The sequence below is a fragment of the Anser anser genome, assembly GCF_964211835.1.
Source record: "Anser anser genome assembly, chromosome: 4".
Taxonomy (NCBI): domain Eukaryota; kingdom Metazoa; phylum Chordata; class Aves; order Anseriformes; family Anatidae; genus Anser; species Anser anser.
In genome coordinates, this window is record NC_139724.1 from 56,263,804 (window position 1) to 56,282,674 (window position 18,871).

Below are 18,871 nucleotides of genomic sequence, written 5' to 3' on the forward strand. Positions count from 1 at the left end.
CAGAGATCCAGATGAAGTCCAGTGCACATGACCCATGTGGCGTAAGTTTGTACAGTGTGCACCATTGTCGTATGCCAAGTCATTGATAGTAATAACCTAGAAAGACAGAGATGGACGAACGGTGGATGCACTGGCTGGCCAGCTCTGGCAGTACAAAGACAGTCTGTCTTCCTGCCTTCGGTCCTGTATTTCAGCTGTGGAGAAGCTGGTTCAGCAGCTTGAAGGGAGGAGTGATGTCGTTGTGAGGCTGCTCACCTGCAAAAGGTAGCGGCAAGCAGGGAGCTTCCTGGTACAGAAGGCAGATGTCACATCATCTTCAAGAAGGGCAGGAAGGGAGATCCAGTTAACTACAAGGGGACCAGCCTCACCCCAGTTCCTATGCAAGGGAGCAAATCCTCTTAGAAGCCATTTCTAAACATATATGAGTGATAGGAAAGTGATTGGGAGGAAGTGTTTATTTTGGCACTTGTGAGACCACATCCGATGTTGAATCCATGCTCCTCAGTGCAAGAAGGATATTGACATACTGTAGCAAGGTTGATAGCAAGGCCAGAGCAAAGCCACAGGAGAGGCCATCAAGATGTCCACTTCACCCAAGAGGGCTGAAGTACAGGATATAGAGGGAGAGGCTGAGGGAACTTGATTTTTCAGCCTTGAGGATCAAAGGCCCAGAGGAGACCTTGTTGCTTACAACCATCTTACTAGAGGATACGGATAGGATGGAGCCAGACTCTTCACAGAGGTACACACTGATAGAAATAAAAACAATGAACATAAATTGGAACAGGGGAAATTCTACTTAGGTATTTGGAATATTTTTCTTAATGTAATGATGATCAGATGACAGTAATGATGATCAAATACTGTAAAAGGTTGTCTGATGTTCAACACCTGACTGTCCATAGCTGTGAGCAAAGTGATCTGCTCTAGACCTGCTCTGAGCAGTGGATTGGCAGAGGTGACCGCCAGATCACCTTGCAATCTGAATTGTTCCATGATTCCCTGAAACTGGTGTGCTGGGTGGGTAAAGAAAGACATGACAGGCAACATAAATAATGCAACTAAATAAACAATAGATGAAAGTGTAGAATGATTATTTTTTTCTTTCAATAGTAAAATTTTCAAAAAGTTTATTGCACAGAATAATTTTGAAACAAATATTTTTGCCTTAGCTAAATTGGATGAATTTAAATTTATCATTGCTTTGCAATTTTTTTTTATTTTCTGTTGACTTTAATTTACTGTATTATCTTAACTTCTGTATTTTCCAATGTGTTTTCTTCATTTATTTCATTTTTTTTCCCTGTAAAATACACAAAAATGCTAGTTATCTTTATATATAAAAACTTATGGACAACTGTAGAAAAAAATCAAGAGTGCTTATAGTATCATTGATTATCTGTGCCTAACAGTACTTTTTTTAGCAACATAGATTGTCTCAATAATAGATTGTGAGTTGATTAGGTTATAATTTGAATAGGTCATAAGGTAATTATCAAGTGGTATTTTGGGTGTCCAAGTGAAAACATTGAACTCTATGTCTTACATCATCAAGGACCATGTATAATCAGAGTTATGCAAAAAGAATGTTCAGTCATTCCATGTAATAGAGGAAATAACACTAAAGAAATAAGAGTTCTTAATGCTATATGGTACTACTGCGGGAAGAGACCAGTTAAGCAAAAGAGTTTATTTTAGAAACATAACACTTTCTGTCCTGAACACCACAGGCAGCTTCACAAGTATAAATTATCTCTCCACTAATGAGTATCAGGGTCACACTTTACTTGAGATTCTAAATCCATGTCATTATTCTAAAATGTGTTTGTGAAGAAAGATTCATTTGCTATGTAGTGAAGGAGCTTTTAGGGATTGCTTTTAAGTGACTTTGATTAACCTCAAGAAGGGCTTAAAAATACTTCAACGTCAGAATTTTACACGAAGGCTTAAGATTTCCATAAATGTATCAAAGGAGAAAAAAAAAAATCAGAGAACTGTAGAAGCTGTAGGGTGATTGTGTAAGTTAAAAGAACTATAAACCCATAATTAATAGAACTATCATCTGTTAAAGAATTCTTATGGAATGACAATCATAATTAGATGCTTTTAATCCTTTCTGAATAAAATTCTGTGTTAGGCAAGTCTGTGTCTGTGAGTATATATATATATGCACATATATGTGCGTGCATATATATATATCTTTGTGTATATAATTTCTGAAGTTTTGATGTAACTTCAGAAAGTTAAAATCTAGGAAAGGAATTAATGAAGGCACGTTGATGAACATTAAGTTCACGGAATGTCAAATTGTATTATTTCTCTAATGTTAAAATAGCACTTAATAGCCTTTGATGCAGCAAAATAAAATAGATGTTTTCTTTGATATGTATGTGCAGAACAAAGATGGCTTTGAAGTCTGTTTTTGTGTATTTCTTTAGCAGCAAAAAACTGACATGATAGTAAACTTAGATTATTTGAAAGTATGAAAGCACATGAGACTTAAAAGGAAAAGTAGGACAATTTTCTTCACAGAAAAGTAATGCTACCTCTAGTGTCAGTGATGTTAATTGACTATACTTGAACTTTCCCAAGACTTGAGGTGATTATTTTGTTTAAACTAAAGGGATACTATTGTGGATAAACTTTATAAACCATAAATGATGCAGAAAAATAAAATGCTGGTGGCAAAATGAATGTGTTAAAAGTGACTTCTAAGTATTTTTAGGCATAGTTATTGTTTGTCAGTAGATCCTTGAGAACCCCAGCCACCACTTGATAGCAAAACACAGGTGTGTCCCTTTTGCACAGTCTGAAGAGGGATCCAGAATTTGACACATCTTACCTTGGTTTAGCCTTTTGTGAAGTGCATAAACAGGTATTTGAAAGGATATGTCTCCTCTACACAGATTGAAAACAAAACAGAAAACAAACCTCCCTATTGCTCTATATTTTTTTTTATATGATCCCCAAACTTTCTATTTGTTATTGCTACACCTACACTTTGTATGAAGTAATAAAACACATCTTTGTTTCAAAAGCCCTTGTTAAACAACCATATGGTTCTTTAAATTCTCTGCCTCTGCAAATGTCATCAGCAATAATTTTACAACTGTTTTATATTTACTTCTAGATGACCAATGAAAATGTGAAGTTTCTTTCATGTCTGTTACATCCCTATGTCCTAAGTCTAAAATTATATTTCTTGGAGAACCTTTGCTATTCTTATTATCTAGTTCAATGGCATTAATGCTTAGCTTGTGATACTCAATCGGATCAATCTGAGACAGAATAAAACAAATATAAAATGAAGGTTGAGCTAGCTTGAAGATTTTCTTTCATTTTCTCTAAATGCTGGAAAAATTGGATTACTCTTTCTGTCTCTAAGAATCTCCTCAGTATTTTAAGATTTGGTAAGGGTTTGGTGGATCAGAGACCTCTTCGACATATACTAGTTTCTCAGACAATTTCTGTGATGTCCTTGGTAGTGGTGCTAGTGAACATCTGACAGATGATATAGATTTACCTCCTTTATTCATTTTCTTTTCTCCTGTCTGCCCTTTCATGCCTCATGAACACAACTCCTGCTCTCTCTCTCCCTTGTAAACAAAACCATTTCCCATTAGCTCAGTGTAGCCTCTCTCACATTTACAGGTATGGTAATTGCTCCAAATTATAATTCCCACTCTGGCATGTCCAGGGTCTGAGGCCTGAGTATTCAGTCTTGGAGGAGGTCTCCCAGAACTTTCCAGTGTAAAGAACATGTGGAAGCAAGAATAGCCTGGTTATCTTCAGCTTCATGAGTGCTTTCCCAGACTTCTGAGTAATCTGTCAGCACCAAAATATACAATTTAGCATGTGAATGCTTAGGCTTTATGTGTTACTTTCAAAGACTGAACCAGGAAGAATGTGGAAAATTCTGTATTAGGAGCTCCTAAGTAATCCCGAGCATGGAAGAACTGGTAGATCAGCATTAGCAATGTGCGATTCTGTTGTGGTTTATAGCTTAGACTACAAGATAAAAGGGATCAGCCAAGGGCAAGCAGGGGAAACATGAAGGAAGGAGAATGATCCTCCACTGCAGTAAGAAAAGCACAGGATTAGTGGTACTTCCTTGAGGCTTCTTCATGTTTCCAAAAACCCAAAAGTAACTCAAAAGAGCACAACCACTGATTTCTTTTCAAACACACAAAACAGACAGTGATGATTTCTAATGATCTGGAAATGGAACCAAAATGTAAGGATACTTAGTAGCACCTAACTCTGGTTCCTGAGGAGACAAATGATATTTGTCAAAAGAAAGTACCCATGGTAAGTGATTCAGAGTGAAAATTCCCTAGGAAAATTTGGATTTGCACATACAAATACATAAGTATGTTCAAAAAAAAAAAAAAGAAAAAGAGAGAGAAACATACTTTCTAGTTTTAAATGATTTTAAACCTTTAATTTCTTCTGAAATGACATTTTAAATATAAAGCTACCTCTTATGATGAAGGGTAGTGGGGAATAAAGCAGAAGTTCATTATCATCTGGTTCTTCTGAACAATTTAGGATATGTGCATGTAATAGTACGCAGTTGCTTTAAGGCATCTAGGGCCATCCTGAGACTCCCTAGAGCCTCCTAGACATATTACTTCTAAAATATTTGTCAGAGACATAACAAAACAGTGATGATTTGCATCTGAAAGACTTGAGAAAGACACAGATAGTTCTTTTTAGTCTTGGTGTAAACACATCATTAAACCATTTTTAATTAGTCTTGGTTAATGAGAACTTGAATTTTCATGTTGGAAGGAAGAAGGATGCAATGAATACTTAGAGGAGGAGTGAATCAAGTACAGAAAATGCGAAGTATGTCACATTTGAAATATTTTTGTAATTGAACGAGAATTTGTGCAATAAGATGAAAGTTGCATATAGTGCAAAGAGGGAAACAAATCGAGGTCTTCAGTCGTAGTTTTCACCCTTGCGTTTCTTATCTCTAGGATAAAAACATGTCAGGCAGAGGCCCAGGTCTGCATTTTCTTTTAAATTGTTAGGAATTTACTTTGAAGTTACTTAAAGAAGTTACTTAAAGGTAAAAGATCTCACTGAGATGTAAAGTTAAGTAAATGATTATGTTATCTTGAATTCTCAGTGGATACTATTGTCCTACATAATATTTAGCAAGTTTTTCTTTGATCTTTTATATTTACAGAGGGTCTTACTTGTAAGTGCAAATTTTCAAGCTAAAATACTCCCATGAATTCTACATATTATACTTACAGTAATTATTTGGCTTTAGTCTGTCTTGAGTGAATGTTGTAGTAACAAACCATCCATTAAAAAATAAGCTTATGTTTATACATGTACGTGGAGAATCCGTCTACAGATCTGGATCCGATCCTGTAGTTATGACAAGCTTGGCCTGCAGTTAACTGAAAGAGAAACAGTCACCATTTTAAGCTAACGAGGTACCTGTTTCTTGATCTTCCTTCCATTTAGGTTTCCAAGTATCTAGTACCCTTGGGAACTGTGACCTGTTGGGTTTACACATTCACTGATCAGTACTCCAGCAGAGCAATGAAGCTTGCAGTTGAAAATGTCTGTTTCTACTTGATAATTGAAAGAAGACAAACCTCTTAAAAGAACTAAATACTTCAACCCAGATTTGGCATATGGGCAAGCAAATTAGTGAAGTCATATAATTGCATGACAGAGAAGCATAGATCTGTAAATTACACAGAGTACTATTTCCTACATGCATGTCTGAAAACTTCTATTAGTTTTCATATAAAGTTGTCAGAGGAAAATTGCTCTAAGAAGGGTACTTAATTTACCTCAGAATGTTAACATTAAAGTGTAAGACCACTTTTCATGTATAAAGGATATAAAATATCTTGAGAAAACTGGATGAGGATCCTGTGCCTTTATTTCATTTACTGACTGACATTGCTTTTAGAGCTGGAAAAAAAAAAAAAGGGAAAGAAAAAAAAAAGAAGAAAAAAAATCAAGCCAGCATTAATGACCCTGTCTATTTTCTAGCTAGTGTAGACTTTCAGTAATTACTTCTACTTGGATGTCTGGCATGAGTTTTGTCAAGCAGGAAACCTATAACTTTAAACATGCCATTAAAGGAACTAAAACTAAAGGAAACCAAAGTCTTAAGATCCTTTTCCTATTACTCCTTGGTACGGCAGAAAGCTGTGAGGACATGTCCATGTATAGCCCTGCTCAGATGATGATACATATAGTAACTGCAGTGCCTGCTACAGACTCAATCTTGCTCATGACACTGAAGGGCATAAACAACATCTTCCCTTGTGCCCATTTTTTTTTGGAAATTTATGTAGTCAAGAAAGGTCTTATACAGCATAAATCTTTGACTTGAAAATTAGTTTCAGCTTCTTATTTCCCAAACCTTTATGCAAGAGAACATAGTTCTCGTGAACTGACTTTATCATTGTATATCAGACTTCATGGCTGTACAACTATTCACACAACCTAGAAGCATAGAATCATAGAACGGTTTGGATTGGAAAGGACCTTAAAGACCACCTAATTCCAGCCCCCCCTGCCATGGGCAGGGACACCTCTCACTAGAGGCTCAAAGCCCCATCCAACCTCACCTTAAACACTTCCAGGGATGGGGCATCCACAAATTCTCTGGGCAAAAGGAGAAGCAAAATGCAACAGAACAGAAAAGTAGGAAAACAAAGACATACATTTCTCTCAGCACCAACCTTACACAAAAAAATGTGCTTTGCCCCAGACCCTGCACAGCAGTTGTTCAGAAAAAAAGAATAAGAAAATGCCTATAGGATAACTTTCATTATGTCCCATGCTGAGAAGAGTAAATGACAGAAAACCATAAAAAGTGAGGCTTCCAGGTCCTAAAGGGAAGAGACACCTGAATTGTATAGTTAAAGTTCAGTTTTCATCCTAAAAATGTGATACATAGTATGGAGTAAAAGTGAGAGAGAGAGAATTAAGATTCTTAGTAGGAAAGTAAGATTCTTGTAAATCTTAAGGACTGTGAAGTGCCTGTCTTGTACCTGAAACAATAATGTCGAAACTTTGTTTTTATGTAAAAGAAACCTTCATTGCTCTTTTTCTTCTTCAGGGCTGTGAGCTACAACATCTATTGCAGGAACTGGCAATATGTGGAGTTACTAGTTAGGCCACCATCATTAAGGGCTAGGGATCTGTCAGATTTCATAGAGATTGGCCTGGAAACTTTCTTGTTGCAGAGACTCCTTCCTGGTGGATCTTCTAGGTGTCCCGTGCCCTCAGGAGTGTTCTCAACATGCTCTATGTCTTCTGGTTGTGCTATTTCTGGTTTTGCCAGAGAATTAATGGCAGAGATTGTTCTGTGTCTATCTAAAGATCTTCTTTAAATGAGTTTCAGGAAACAAAAGCCTTTATCAAAACCTTTGATGATTTGAAAATATGAAACTTCATACATACTTTAAAGGAGAAACTTTCGTAATAAGATCCCGTGGATGTATTTTTGTTAATCATTTTAATGAGGATGGGAAGCAGAATGAGTATACCTTGTTTTGATTATGACAGACTCTGGAAACTGCTGAGTTGTCCTATTTTTCACACATTCACAAGTGTGATTTGTTGTAACAATCTTAACACTACAGAATTAAATGGCATACTACATTTTACACAGTTATTTGAAGTTTACATTAAAAGCAAAACATAGGGATAGTAAATAATTAAGAAGCTGAAACATTCATTTAATGAAACATTCAATATATATATATGGGAAGTAAATTTAAGTTACTAGCAGACATCCAAACTCAGCTCACTGCAGCTGCATATATATGAGTCAACTTAATACCTTATTGTTAATCCTTTCAGTGAGTGCTTCCATATGGATTCCTGTGGTTTCAAGCTAAAAGAAGACTATAGATTTATAGAATCTTTATCCCTTGGCATATATACCCTAACAGAAACCAAAAAAGAAGCTCAGAAGTGAAATACATTTAAGAGCTAGCATTTGCAAAGTCAGATTTTGTAAGTGATCATTTCAGAGTTAATCAGATTTTGAGACTTACACTTGTAGTTAGGGGTACCGATAAATTTGCAACACTCCATCTCTGCTAAACTTTACTTGCAGGAATACTGTATGTTTCAGGATTTGCAAGAACAGTTGAGAGAAACTGTTTTGCAATATAGAATAGAAGAGTTTCTGGGTGGATAGAGACTCATTGGCACTGCGTAATTATGAAGAGTGGCTTAATGAAGGCACAATTGCAATCTGTCTCCAAGGAGAAGAGATTTAAAAAGGACTTTTGTTGTCTTTGTTCGCCAGAAGGAGCAGAATCAGCCAATCAATGAACCAGAAACTGTAAATCTGATTGAAGTTTGGTGTTGGGTCTCTTAAATAATTCCTTCGAACAATAAAAAACAGCTTAGATCTGGTGAGTGGAAAAACAATACTTTGATGTCAATCTTTTCTTTTGGATAGATAAGCTTGAATTTTCTAAGGGGCAGGAGGGAGAAATTAAATTCTGATTCAAAAATAAGTTTAAACTATGACATACTACTATCTGATCTGAAAATGTTCTACATAAATGAAATCAATACTATTTTAAAACATTTTATGAGGTTCATCTGCTAATAGTATAAAAATAAAAATCTTTGTAAATATTTGGAAACCTAAAGATTTGTTGCTTAGAGTAGCACTTCTAACCTTAAAATTTGCTGTACAATACTTTAATTAATATAGCTATTGTGATGTTTTTCAGTCCAGGTTCCAAAATTAAATTTGGATACTATGATCACTCATTAACAAAGTCAATGCATTTGCAGAAGAATTTAAACTTCCAGAAAAAAAGCCATTTTTCAATCACTTTCAATCATTTTCAAAACCAGCTTTTTTGCTGTTATTAGGATGCTTATCCTAAAAGTCTTTATTCGCTTTGAAAATACTTTTTTGTTTTTACGTTTTTATCTTGAACATTTTCATTTTCAGTTAGTTTTTCTGAGACTTTTGTAGATGTTTCAGTAATGTAAAATTAAAAAAAACACTTGCATTTTGAGTGAAATAAAGCAATTCAGACTGACTCAATCTGACTTCTTCCTATTTTTCTTCTACATTTTGACAAAAAAAAAGTCCAAGTAACTTCTCAAAATTATTTTTCGAACTAGCTGCCCTACAAAATCGTACCTCTTTTTACTTGCATTTCCATAAGGAGCTATGTGATTTAACTTTATTTCTTGAAATAGTGCCAGATAATTACTGTAAAGTGACATGATGCCTTGTGTCAAGCTCTGTTGAAAGAAAAAAACTCGATGCATACTTTTGGTTTTGAATAATATACTTTTACTAAATTTTTGTAATCTATTTAACAGCAGCTGTAGAAAATTGGGTTAATGTTAGTCGTAATGTCTATAGTTCACTGATAGTGTGTTATTAAAGTTATATATGTAGTGTGGTATTAAGTTTAATGTGGAACTTGCTTTGGTAGTACCAACTTAGGAAAGTCTTTTTGCATGAGTTCATAAGAAACAGCACACTAACACTTGGATGAGTTCTGGTAATTCGTGACTTTTTATTATTTTTATATAGACATTCAGAAGTAATGTGTACTACCTGGAGGTCATTATAGATCTACAAAAAAGTTAAACATTACCTTTTTTCCTAAAAATCAGACCCCCAAAGATGCAACATGCCTGTTTCTCTATTTCATCCCCTATTCAGTAGTGATTAAATTTCATTTTGCATTTGTTCATGCAAATAACACTGTATAAATTGTATTGTTGTAATTGTAAATTTTGATTAATGACTTAGTCACTTGAAATTTGATTTCTCCAGATGAAGAAGGTACAGGAATTTTCTGTCCTCCTTAAAAAATAAACTGATACTAATGAATCTAAGACAGTATTTCTGATGAAGTAGTCACACACTCAGAACTATGTTTCAGCATTCATTTTCCAAACAGTAACAGCTTCAATGTATATTGCAATTCTGAAGTCTTTGTTAAGAACATGAAAATGAATTCCTCATTTTTAATTGCAGCAATTAGCAGTTAAAAATATGAGTGAAGTCTAAACTTTCTTAACATTACCATTTCTAATTATCTAATGTCCCATTTTTACTGAGGATTATATAGCAATTTAATTGCTTTGTAATAACTTGTGAGCTATGTTTACAGATGATTTTTCTTTACTTCTTTAGTTGATTTACATAGTTCTGCAAAATGTAGGTCAGGGTTCATGTTCTTTTTTTTTTTTTTTAATTCTTTCTAATATTGAATGCTTAGTTAGATAACTTTGGCTGACCCACACTTTAAAAAAAAAAAAGTTTGTTGCCGTTGTTGTTGTTATGGTATATATTTGGGCCTATTAATTTTTCATCAAGTTAAATAAGAATTTGGAAAAAAAGAAAAGGAGATAAAATGATATAAAATTTACATGCAGTTTCAGTCTTAATCAGTTGCTTTTTGCAAACAAGTGTATGTTTAATTTCCAAATGTAGATCTTAAAAAAGCACAAGCTAACTAGAATATGCATAAGTTTAAAACTCCATTTTCACACTTATGACTAAGATGTTACATTTAAGTAAATACACAATGTATATTTTAGAACGTTTGTTCTGAATTGAACTTTATTCTTCTCACAGATACTTTTGCTTATAAGAGGCAAATGATAAACATTCAGATCAGTTCAGTTTTATATATAGAATCCTCTATGGAGCAGAATAGAGAACCTGAGAAATGTCCACAAAGAAAAGTAAGGCTCTGGTGTCCAAATCCCAGTGGAAGGTTACATGAGGTAAAATACTATGTGGCTCTAACACAGGGGAAGTTACACATTTCAAGAGGTAAATTGGTAAATTTCTTTTAAAAAAGTCTCTCTTTTACAAGTTTACACACTCTCTCACTGGTACAAGTTGAAATTATCAAAGAATCAAAGATATAAATGGATAGAAATCCAAGCTAATCTAAAATATTTCTGCTATATAGATTGCATCCATGTTTGTTTAGATAGCTGATCACAATCCAAGTCAGAAACTCTCTAGTTCTTGATAAATCTTGATAAATCTTGATAAATATCAAGTTCATTGATAAATGAAAAGGTTAAAATATCTTGTTTCTTTATCTGAAATCTCTACTTCTTAACTGTGCCTTGGTATGTGTGGGGGGAATGTACAAACATTTGGAAAACAAACACTCTTGTTTGGTTCATAAATTTAATTGTCTGACATACTACCATACAGGGAATACAAGAGTGGTAAAAATACAGTGCCAAGTCAAAAAAAAAAAAAAAAAAAAAAAAAAAAAGATTGCTGAAAAGGTTTCCTCACTGTTACATAGTAAGGGGAAGAGCATATGGCTAATTCTTTTTGTGGTCATTTTGAGCACTCTACTGATTCCCCAGGTGTATGCAGCTTTTTTTTTTTTTTTTTTTTAATTAATTAATTTCTAAGTTACGATGAGTGTGAAATCTCATCTGTACACAGTGATGTTGGGTACTGTTATCTATTGGGAAGATAACATTTGGTCCATATTTTGTGCACCAAAACTCCATGAGTTCCTATAAAAGCTGGATGCCCCTTGCTGGGAGTTACACACTGCTTGTGTGAGAATAGGTTATTTTTTTTGTATAAGTTTATGAGAGTTTGCCTTTATTCTTTGTAAGGATTGGAAAAAAAAAAGATTAAAATTATTTATTCAATTCCAAGTTGTCATTGAAATCTTTTATCTTAAATATAGTGTATATCAGGGAGATACTTTTACTGGCACAATGTGTAGGTTTTATAATTTTCCTGGATATTAAATTAATCTGCTATGCAAAGTGTGAAAGAAACCATATATAAACATAAATGGAAACAGATGGACATCTAAGATCTCATTGTAGGCATATGTGATTTGATCTGTTTGTTGTCCAGAAGACTGGGCAGAAGACCATTAAAATGCAAAAGGTGACATCATGTTAGCATGACCTGTGTTCTTGACTTAGTAAGCCCACTTGAAAAATGGGCTCTGATTAGCTTGAGCATGGCCCCATGTTATCAAACTTTCAGTTCTGAGTTTCTTCAGTTTTAACCACGGTGAAGTATCAGACAAAACAAACTCATGTGTAACTGTAAATAAATATAAAGACCTATCATAGACATTGTAAGTATCTGTGGTTGCCTATCATAAATACCTGAAGTACTGTGTTTAGTTCTGGGCTTGCTAGTACAGGAGAGACCTGGGCATACTGGGGGCCACCAAGGGATGATGAAGGGACTGGGGCACCTCTCCTGTAAGAGGAGGCTGAGAGCTGGGACTGTTCAGCCTGGGGAAGAGGAGGCTCAGGGGGATCTCATCAATGTCTATAAACGCCTGAAGAGAGGGTGCAAAGAAGACCAGAAAGGCTCTTCTCATTGGTGCTCAGTGCCAGGACAAGAGGCAGTGAGCATGAACTGGAACACAAGAGGCTCCATCTGAGCACCAGGCAGCACTTCTGTGCTATGTGGGTGAGGGAGCACTGGCACAGGTTGCACATGGAAGCTGTGGGGTCTCCTCCTTGGAGATCTTCAGAAGCTGTCTGAACATGGTCCTGGGTGAACTGCTGCAGGTCACCCTGCCATTCTGTGTGTGCTATTTATTAGGTTAGCTCTTGACAGTTGTTCAGTCCTCAAACATCCAGCTTCTAGAGGTATTATTAGTTGCAGCAATATCCTAAATCCTAATACAACTCTCTGGTGTTAATTCTTGTATTCTTTATACATCATGGGATCATCCTATATGCAGGTCTAGATACAACATCATTTGATGAAATATATTAAACTAATATAGTTGTAATAAATAGGCCATGAAATGTGCAAGGAATATGTCCTTGAAGTATAACAGTTAATAAAGTTATTTACTACTCACCTGACTGTGGCAGGAAGTATATTTCTAGACACTACTTAAGTGTGATTGAAAGTTTTTTTTTTCATCTGCCATTTGATGGGAAATCTATGGGATACATCTATGTAGCCTGTTGAGGTAGCAGTATGGACAGCTCTCTGTAACTATAGAGGGGTTTATACAGATACTGCAGGAGCTGCTGGTTTTCATGTCGCCCAAACGTGGCTCCATTTTATTAGAAATTGGCAAATGAGAGAACTAGGTTGGCTAAATTTTTGTAATTTTATATTGCTTCTGCTGTTTCCTCATGCTCAGATGTCATTCATATTTTGGTAATATCCCATTGTACTTCTTGTGAAGGAGCAGAGTAGGTTACATGTTGATTTATACTTTAAATTCCTGGTATGTATTTGGATTTTGCTAAATGTGCTTACTACCTAAAACAGTCTGGTCTTTATAAAAGGAATTTGAAGATGCTGCCTGTTGGTTTAGCAGATGCATGGGCTCAGCCTGTTTTTCTGGTTAGCTCAACAGGCTAGGGTTATGCTGTTTCTTTTTCGTTTGTTTGTGTGTTTCGTGGTGTTGCTTTTATTTTTTAAATTATTATTCATTAAAGCACATTTCTTCAGTGATCTGAAGTCAGTCTAAGGGGAAAAATGTTCTGCTACGCCCCCTTGGGCTTACAGAAAGAGTTCATGTGAAATTCATAATGTCTAGTTAAATTCATGTGGGACTGTACTTTGCACATTTCAGAATATGGTATTTGAGCATGTTTTGAGTGTGCTCAGGATGCTCTGCTTTGCTGCTGGGTGAAGTTTTCTTTCATTAGGTATGTTGATAACACCTTCAGTAGGGAAGCTGATATATTATGAAAGCACCCCTAAGTCTAAGCACATAAAAGACACAACTTTTCTCTCTTTCTTACTTAGTCTCTTTCTCTTTGTCCCTCCCCTCCCCTCCCCTCCCCTCCCCTCCCCTCCCCTTCCCTCCCCTTCCCTTCCCTTCCCTTCCCTTCCCTTCCCTTCCCTTCCCTTCCCTTCCCTTCCCTTCCCTTCCCTTCCCTTCCCTTCCCTTCCCTTCCCTTCCCTTCCCTTCCCTTCCCTTCCCTTCCCTTCCCTTCCCTTCCCTTCCCTTCCCTTCCCTTCCCTTCCCTTCCCTTCCCTTCCCTTCCCTTCCCTTCCCTTCCCTTCCCTTCCCTTCCCTTCCCTTCCCTTCCCTTCCCTTCCCTTCCCTTCCCTTCCCTTCCCTTCCCTTCCCTTCCCTTCCCTTCCCCATTTTTCCATTTCCCTTTTTTTTCCCTTTCAATAATGTGATGAATCTTAACATTTGAGATGTGTAATAAAACTTTAACATCACTAGCATATGAAACACTAACATATGTCATAAGACAAATATTATGCCAGTATATTGGCCTATGATACACTATTAGAGTCTCAGCAAATTGTTTATTATTTCTGTTTTGAACTAATTTCATCTCCCCACAGCTGCTCTCCTTCCCTGAAGAATACTGACAAGCCTTGTAGGAAATGAAATAAATGATGTGTATCAAAGCTTAGAAATAACTATATTATTATGATATATCGATATATTGATGCAGAAATCACTGTTGGTAACAGCAAGGTAAATGGGGACAGGAAGCTCTGACAATTCACGCTTAATCAGTCTCTGGAGGACCTTTTCCTATACCTGGTCTGAATTACAAAAATTAAGGGCATTTTCTTTTTTTCCTATATTGAAATATAAAGAGTATTTTTCACTTACTTTGTGAGTTATTTTAGAGGTTAAAGGATTAAAAATGTAGCACATAAGAATTAGCTGTTTTTACATGGAAATACACTTAAAAATTTATATAATGTGAGTTTTGAGAATGCTGTAAAATATAAAAATAACAACAATTTTCATTTCACCGAGAAAAAAAGTGGAGCTGCAAAGTGTAGAAATGAAGTACACAAACTCAGCTGTGTAAAACTGAGGCCAGGAGTGAAGAAAAGCACCTCTTTAAGCACAATATCATGCTCCTTATGCTAACACTGCTGAGGTGCTTTAGGGGGCTCACGAAAAGCTTTACCTCACAGTGATTAGGACGAGCTGTGTTTTCTTCCAGACTGGTGCTCATTGGCAAAGGGCAGTGAATACAAACAACATAAAAGGTAGCCCTTAACATTTCAGGGATGCTGCCTTCTTATGTTTGTCACTACCACATATCATCTTGTTGAGATCTGTGGCTTGGGTTTAGGAAATAATATTAATGCTCCTGTATGCATTTGACCTTCTGCTCTTTGAGTGATTCAAATAAATCATATGCTGAGAGTCTCGGACAGATGTGGCAAATATTAGTCTTGCAGGAGGTAGAAGTACTACATGTGGGAGATGCTATCCTTTCATAAAAGCTGTAGATCCATAGTGCAGGTCGTGAGATAAAAGTAAAGGTAAAAATGTGCACTGAACTGTCAGAAGCCTTATTGTTCCTGTTCTTTGAAAAGTAGTATGTGGAATGGCATATAAAGAAACGGAGATGGAAGAAGTTTGTGTCTAGCTGCAGAGCTCAGTAATACCTTGTTTTGATAGTCATATTTAAGAGAATGAGGTGTCCTGCGTTATGCAGTGGAGAAGACATGCAGTTTTGCTCTTTTTCAGTGAAGCAGATTGTGAGGCATTGACCTGTATCTGTTAGTCAGACTATCTGAAAAACAGCAAAATCATTCTGATGGATGCAAGAGGAAAGCTGGTTTTGTTTTGCACTAGGATAAAATTGAGAAGTGTGCACTTTTTCTAGAAGTATTTGTTTATGGATCTAAATCAGTAGAATAAAAAAAGCAAGTAGCATAGAATTACAAAAATTCCAAAGCAAGAAATTAAAAGAGGATACCTTATATTAAATATGGATAACCTCATAATTCGTCTTGTGCTTATTTTTTTACTGTGGTGTTGTCATTGCTTCCTTTATGTTTTGACTAGTATTTAAATAGACCTGAAGATAATTCAATTAAAATGTTTCTGAACTTTTGATTTTGTAAAATATAAAGTTCTTAGCAGAATTAAGACTGTCTTATTCCATTTCATCAGTTTTCTGAGGTCTGTTTCTGAAGAAGATAGTGAAAACCCTGTAATTTCTGTAGAATATCTTTTAATTCTGGCTGATTTCCTTACACAGAATAATCTGAAATGTAACATAAAATGATTACAAGCCTTTCACTTCTAAGAAATGTGAATGTAATGTCAATGAAGAGCAACTTAAAACTGGACTAAGCTAACAACAGCAGCAGTGATAGCATAATATTAGTGTATACTTCTATACATAGTTTATATCACCTGGTATGGTCTGAAAATGTTTTTTTTTTTGTTTTTTTTTTTTTTTACTGTAGGTTTTCCTGAACGCATACTTTCTTAGTTAAACTACTTTATTCTTATTGTTGTTGATATTTTTAATGCTGAATACATTTCTGTTAAGAAGTTTCTACAGTCTGGGAAGTTGTATGAGAATATATCAGCACTTTGAACGTCGATCACATAAAGCACTAGGTTCAAAAGACAAAAAGAAAGACTAGCATGTCTACATGCAAAGCTGATATCACATATCAATAACTCTGATGTGCCTCATGAATGATTATGCAGAAAGGAAGATCACACGGCTATATTTTTTTTAAAAAAACTTGCCACTCAGCTGATGTGTATAATACTTGTACAATGTGCAGATACAGGGGGAAAATGAAGGCACTTCTCTTTTACAGTTGGAGAATTGAGGAACAGAGGAAATAGCTGAAGACAATTCTCAAAGCATTTGAATTAATATTTTCATAATTAAAGAATTTGATTTTAAGGAAGGGATCTTCAGCTTCCACTGACTCAGTGAGAGCTGTGTATTCTAACTTCTACAAATAAGCTTTCAAAAACGTGTTCAGGTATATCAACATGCAAGCTTAAAATGTTTCAGAATGTCAGAAATCCACCTGGAATCAAACTTCCCTGTATGCTTGTCACATGTTTGTGACAAATTTGTGTAATGATTATACCCTGAGTTCACTGTGCAATCATGTGTACCCCAGGGAGCAGGCCAAGGTTAAAACACCGGACTGTATTCACTTCGTTATTTTTCTCTTCACTGAACATGCACTAAAGATAAAAACCCTGAAAGCACGTTCCTTTTTCTTTAGTCTTTTGACCAATGTAAAAACAAGCTCTTGACATGCCTCTGAAACAATGCGATAGGCATTACATCAACCCAATACTGCTAAGTGACCTAGAGAAAACCACCTCATTCTCACACTGTCCTTTCAATTCAGCTGAAAAGAGCATGGAACTGTTTTCATCAACTACCTTCTAAAAAGATTTCCGTGAATTAGGATGCTAACAATTCCATAGGTACCAACCCCCTTGACGCATGGAGCAGATTTACTAAAACTGATTGTTTAGTACAGACTAGCAAGTCCGTATGACCAGCTCTGGTTACCTTCCCTAGGTCTCTTCACATCAAAACCCCTTAGCTACAGGCTTACAGGAAACAAGAACCCTCACAGCTTTTCCTCCCTCCTTCTCTCTAAAAATGTACACTCATTTGACTTTATTTTCTCTAATATAAATGGAGAAAAGCATGTACATTGTAAAAAGAAGCAGAAGCCTATCAAAAAGAAAACACTCCAGTGCACACAATTCTCCCCTCCGGGACAGAATGAGAGAAAGAATGAATTGCACATGACAGCTGGTGGGGTTTTGTTTTGCTTAATGCAGTGCAGGCAGATACTGGAAAGGGTAGTATCAAAATCCCAATGAAGTCTATCACCTATATCAGGCAATTGTGTGGAAATTCACATTGCTGTGGCTGTGTTATGTCTGTAGATAGGAGTTAGCATCCACAGTTGCCATTTTCTTAGGGGGCACAAAGTGCCATGTAATGGCTGGAAGTCCAAAGATAATATTCAGATGCACCCTTCTCTTCTCTTCTCTTCTTCCTTCAACGTGCACTGTGTGCAAGTTAATGTATATTCAAATCAACTATCTGTAACATTGGAATTCCTTTTCATTTTTAATAACGAAACATTAAGAAGTATGACTAACTTTAAACATGGGTGATGCAAATCTGTCGAAATATTTTTTTTTGTCACTCCTTTAAGGAACTGGTAGATCTGGTGGCCTTTTTTTTTTTTTTTTTTTTAACCTCTTTGCTTTCTGAAGGACAAGCAAGGGATGAGGGTGGCAGTGGTGGGGAGAAAACAGAGGCTGAACTTGGTGTAGATGGAAAGCACAGCAAGATCTCAGCCCAGCTGTCATCCTGACTAAAAAGCCTTTACAAGTAATCCTGAGCATGATTTTCATTAATTCAGGCCCTCTCCACCCCCTTTAAAGAAATGAATGACTCCCATCCTTTCATTAATCCACGAAGAAGCTTTGATCCAGTTTTTGCAAGTGCAGTTCTTTGTAGAAGAAAAGAGAAATGTTCTCTTCCCTTCCCATCCCTTCCTTCCCTCCCATCTTCCTCCCAGAGGAACTTCTTGGCTCCGCTCTTAGCCAGAAATAGGATGGAGCCTGCTGACTGCAGGCTTCTGTTGGACAAATAATATAGCTTGCTTTAAACACACTGGTACCCACAGTTGAGCCAGGCAAACAGATGGAAAAAGTTTAAAATAAAGCTGTGTAAGCTCCAATGAGGCAAAAAATACATACTTTTTAAAGTTTTGTTAGCTTCCTACAAAAGCGGCACCCCAGGGAAGGTTCTGTCACTGAATTTCATAGGCCAGGTGTTCTCCTGAACAAAGGCAGAAAGAAAGAGGTGTTTCTTCTTCTTTCATTTTTTTTTAAGAAAGGGGGATGCTGTTTTCTGTTGTATGCGAATGCTTTCGAAGAAAAAATCAACAGGGGTCCCAAAATGCAACTTTAAAAACAGCTTAAAAGGCTTCTTTAAAGTGAGTATTTAAATATTTTCAAGGTTTATTTGCAGCTTCCATTTCCTCTATGTTTTTTCTCTGTCTTAGAAGAATAGTTTTAGTTGCTTCTAAAGTGCTGAAAATTACTTTTAAGGAGACTTTTAAATGACAATAGATTTT